This window comes from Ovis canadensis, chromosome 3 (assembly GCF_042477335.2).
Source record: "Ovis canadensis isolate MfBH-ARS-UI-01 breed Bighorn chromosome 3, ARS-UI_OviCan_v2, whole genome shotgun sequence".
In the NCBI taxonomy this organism is placed as follows: Eukaryota; Metazoa; Chordata; class Mammalia; order Artiodactyla; family Bovidae; genus Ovis; species Ovis canadensis.
Window position 1 is genome coordinate 24,664,320 of NC_091247.1, and position 5,640 is coordinate 24,669,959.

Below are 5,640 nucleotides of genomic sequence, written 5' to 3' on the forward strand. Positions count from 1 at the left end.
GTCTTATTCTGGTTCTTCTGTTTTACTTGTTGAGTATACTTGCATGGGGCTTCCCAGGTAGCACAGTGGTAAAGAATCCGCCTGCCAATGCTGGAGACAGAGGTTTGATGCCTGGGTAAGGAAGATCCCCTGAAGGAGGAAATGGCAATTCATTCTTGTATTCTTGCCTGGAAAATCCCATGGACAGAGAAGCCTGACAGTCTACAGTCCATGGGATTACAAAGAGTCAGACAAAACTGAGCACAGCATACTTGCAAACTTTCTTTCCTTCTCTGAGCTTTAAGTGCTACAACTGCAAACTAGGGAAAATAAATCCCACCTCATATGACTATCATCAGAACTAGAAATATCTACTAAATATCTAGCATAGTGATCAGCACACATCAGGCAATTCCTCAGTAACAGTCATTTTCTTCCCTTTGCCTGCTCCTAACCTACTTTTCACTTCTACTAATTTCCCCAAAATACTCTTCCCTGTGGGGACATTTGTTTTGTCACGAATAAAGTTCAGCTCTCCTGGGGACCCAGACCAGTGAGAAAAGGCCTTACCACTCTGACCACGCAAAGAAATCAAATCTTTGTCATCACTCGCAGGACAGGGAGAAAACTGCAGCTTCTGAGTATGGTCTTTAGCTATATCATGTTGACTTTCACTCCTCCAATCTTGCCTATTTCAGAAGAAGATTAAGTTATCAAATGTCAGAAAGGAAGGAGTTCTCTGGGAGCCCACTAACAGCCCACTTATTGTGCTGAGCAGAAGACCCATAAGAGCAAGGGTGTCACCCAGGGCCACACGGTGACCCACAGTAGACCTCTTACCTACACAGCTGCTACTGCTGCTATAAGCCATCTTGCAACACTCTACTGAAAATTTGGCAATCACCTTTTGTTAAGAATCAGCTACTCCCACTCATTTATAATCTGGATCCTACTTTGTCTTATAGTTTTAAGCAAAACTGTTACTAAAAGATTCAACAGACTTAGAACAGTAACTGCATACTCGAAATAATAGCCAACATATACAAAGCACTTTTCAGAAACAATGGGTAGTTAGATCCATGTCCTGACCAAGTAGATCTCCCTGTTCCATCTAAATTACCTGGTAACAATTTACTACTAGACATAGTATGAGATGGGGTTTGTAGCTCTTTGCACTCCCTATTCCCAGGCAAGGGATTCCATCTCTGTGTCTTTCACATAGCACGTCAGAGATTGGGTAATGGAGATGGGAACCACTCATTTATACTACACTGTGAATGGCATCTTTAGGAGTTGGACAGTGCACTACTCACCCCACCGCACATGGTAGTCATGCTTGTCCTGGACTTCCACATTTATCCTGAAAGCCAGTAGTTCTTGGCTGCTCCTGCAAGTTTCTGGTTCTGGAGCTCAATCAGATTACAGTTCAGCCCTCTAGTGATGTGTCTCCACCATTTATGTCTCATGGAGTTGACTGCCTTTTTATATATTTAAAATCATTGATCTACTGTGGTAAGTGTCTAGAGTGCAAGAATGGGATGAGGTGGCTTATTTGGGAAGTCAAAGCCCCATCTTGACTGGAAGCCAGCATTAATTTTAATAGTAAACATTTTGAAACAGCCTAAATAGTCAACATAGTTAACATGCTAACTAAATTATATTGCTTTCATAGTATGGATTTTATGTAGCTTTTCAAAGTTACATTTTTGAGATAAGTTTAATAGCTTTTGAGAATTCTAACATTATAATGTTAACTGAAAAACTAAGATTTTTTCAGTATATATATATATTTAATATCAAATAAGTAAAATAGGCATATAAAAAGACTGAAGGAACTAAGGTAAAACAATAACTACTATTCTCTGGATGGTGTTCCTATGAGTCGTTAAATTGCTAAAGAGATACTTTTATAAGCTTTAAGGTTTTAAAATAATGGATATGCATAATACTAATTAGCAGAAATCCATGACTAGTATAATAAAAGTTCATTCATTGAATAAGGCTTAGCTTGAGGAGGCAGCCTGAGAACACACTTATATTTGTCTCTCCTTTCTGTACCCAAATCCAGGGACTCTCAGACTCAAGTGATGCTGCCAGTTGGATGGGATGGCCCGCAGGCCCCTAGGACCTTCATTCTCATGGTGACGGCCCACACTGGCCCTCCTCTTCCCACTCTCTGTGCGTCTATATGCTGCATGACCAGCAGCTCATCTGCCTTGTTAAGAAAGCCCAGGGTTGATTTCCTGGAAGTCCTTCATCGGAAGGAAATCTCTCATTCATTTCAAATATTCATTGGAAAGACTGATGCTGAAGCTGAGGCGCCAATACTCTGGCCACCAGATGAGAAGAGCGAACTCATTGGAAAAGATCCTGATATTGAGAAAGACTGAGGGCAGGAGGGGAAGGGGATCATAGAGGATGAGATGGTTGGATGGCATCACCAACTCAGTGGACATGAGTTTGAGCAAACTTTGGGAGATGGTGAAGGACAGGGAAGCCTGGAGGGCTGCAGTTTATGGGGTTGCAAAGAGTCAGACACAACCGAGCAACAGAGCAACAACCACAAAAGGAAGCCCAATATCGTCTCAACCATTACATGACAGCTTATAAGTGGTTCAAACTATCATGTACTAAACATCTAGGAGCTACTGCATACAGCAGGTGTCTCATACATCTTCTCTAAAATCTTAACCTGCTCGGGTATGGTTCTGCCTCTTCCCAGGATGAAGATAGCATGGAAAAGTAAAAAGAAGTAGCTTGATAAGGTCATAGGACTCTGTGCAGTTTTGTTTTTTATTTTAAAATTTCTCTTTTTGTGATTAAAATGATTGGGGCCATGAAATAAGATTTAGCATGAGTTCTTTGATTATTTTGGTTCCCCAGTAGTTTAGTCTGTGGTCGAGTTCCTAAGAACCCAGGCTCAAATACTGGTCTCTTCAGCTCTCTACCCTCTTGCTGAGGGTAGCCTCAGCAAGTCAGTTTGCCCTTCCAAGTCTCACATCCTTAGTTCCAAAAGAGCAATAACTATCCTGGCTTTGAAGGGTCACCATGAGTTTCTGTCACCTAGGTAAAGCCCCTTTTCCATAGCAGTTAATCAATGAAAATATGCTTTCTTTCCATCTCCCATTATAAGTCCAGGCGGGTTTACAGAGTAAGTCCACACTGAGTTCCCTCAGCAGAGTCTTTGCTACCGTTGAAGGGCTTCCAGCCAGAATTCCAGACTGGCTTTATCTAGATGAGCAGACACTCTTCTTATTAACGTTGCCTCCGTTGAGGATGTACACTGCAGAGAATTCAAGAGCTAGGGTTGTGTGTTTTTGTGTCCTAAGGTACTTTCCTCAGGACTATGCAGTCACCTTTTTTATTTCTCAGACACCTCTGCCACTTCCTTTCATCTCAGGGCCCAGTAGAAGAGAGTTTGATTGGACCTGTCAGCATCTCTAAGGAGGCCACTTGAAAGTCATTTGAAGAATTCCCACACCCAGGAGCATCCCAGAGCAACTGGGAAGATCCAGGCAGCCTTGGAACTCGTGGCCATGTCTTTCCCCCACATTTCTGGCTTTTTAATGAAAAAGGGCCTGGTCTCTGTGGAATTGTCAAAGGCTTTTTTCTTATATGGGTTAGTGGTCTTGCAACTAATCAAAGTAGTAGAAAATCCCACACAGACTAATTGGATAGGAGGTTATTTTTCAGCATAGAGCATTGTCATCATTAGTTGTAATACTGATAAATACAGAATATGTGGAAAATAATATCAAATACCATGGCACTAGTGGTAAAGGACTCAAATGCCAGTGCAGGAGACAGAAAAGATGTGGGTTCGATACAGGGGTCTGAAAGATCCCCCAGAGGAGGGCATGGCAACCTACTCCAGTATTCTTGCCTAGAGAATCCCATGAACAGAGGAGCCTGGAAGGCTACAGTCCATAGGCTAAGTGTCGGACATGACTGAAGAGACTTAGCATGCATGTGTCAAATTCTTAACATGTTCCAAGGACTCTGCTAGATGCATTGCTGCTAAGTCGCTTCAGTCGTGTCTGACTCTGTGCGACCGCATAGACGGTAGCTACCAGGCTCCCCCGTCCCTGGGATCCTCCAGGCAAAAACACTGGAATGGGTTGCCATTTCCTTCTCCAATGCATGAAAGTGAAAGTGAGGTCACTCAGTCATGTCAGACTCTTAGTAACCCCATGGACTGCAGCCCACCAGGCTCCTCTGTCCATGGGATTTTCCAGGCAAGAATACTGGAATGGGGTGCCACTGCCTTCTCCTAAATTATTCCTGCTGCTGCTGCTAAATCACTTCAGTCGTGTCCGACTATGTGCAACCCCATAGATGGCAGCACATCAGGCTCCACCGTCTCTGGGATTCTCCAGGCAAGAACACTGCAGTGCATTACCTACCTGATATTGACCTTCTACAAGATACATATCACTACTCTGCAAGGTAAAAATTACGTGCCCCATTTATAGATGGGCAAGTAGGTTCACAGAGATTAAATGACTCCAAAAGTCAACTTGACAGAGGAGCCCAGATTAAAATTTAGGTCTTTTTATTTCAAATTCCATGTTCCTAAAATATGAATCTAACTGCCTCTCTGTAAACAGAAAGATAGTTTGAAGGAGGAGAAATATAGGCAGTCTCTAATACTAAGAGCCAAGATATGGGGAGAAAAAAGTTTCTCTGGGCTGATGTTGAGTTAAAAGGTTCTTGCTGGTATGAGCCACAGTTAAACCGGTACCAATTAGAGTCAAGTGTAATGAAAAATAAATACAGCTGAGCTGTTAGACCGGCTGCTATGGTCCAGCATCTGTCAGCACTTCTATTATATGCTGAGTTTTTCAAGGAATTATAAGAGCTGTAAAAATGTGTGCTATGGTGGAACTTGGCAGAAAAAAAAGTTTCCATTTAAAGAGCTTTTCAAATATATTTTCTAAAGTTTTAAAAAATTAGGTTTGACACTTTAGTCATGAAGTTAGCAACCATTTAAATACCCAATACATTTTAGTCAACTGCTGGGATGAAAAAGTACCCAACATCAGGACACATGTCTCCATGAGGCTTCCCTCTGCCTCCACTGAGGGGTTCTGCCTTGGCACTTTCACCCCTGGTGTTCTCATTGATCTCTGCAGTAGCTGGAAACCTATACCAGCAGCAGCCTCAGTGTTCCAAAAGACAGAAGATTAGGCTGTGTGGGCATGCATGCTAAGTTGCTTCAGTAGTGTCTGATCCTTTGCAACTCCCTAACAGTAGCCTGCCAGGCTCTTCTGTGCATGGTATTTTCCAGGTGAGAATACTGAAGTCAGTTGCCATTTCTTCCTCCAGGGGATCTTCCTGACCCAGGGATTGAACCCATGTCTCTTACATCTCCTGCATTGGCAGGCAGGTTTTTTACCACTAGCATCACCTGGGAAGGTCAAGGAGGATGTGAGGAACCAGTAAAGACCCTGGTTCCTAATGCTGGAGAGCGGTTTTATCTGATGCACTGAAATGTTCATCAGAAACCCTATCTAGACCAGAACTCAGCTTCGTTAAAGTGATCCCAGGCTCGAGGCTGACAAGCATCTTGGTGAGGGTTTGACAAAGAGGCTGGAGTTAAGGATGTGGCTTAAGAAAATGTAGGTGCTTATACAGTTTGGTTGCAGAAAAAGGAGAGTCAAA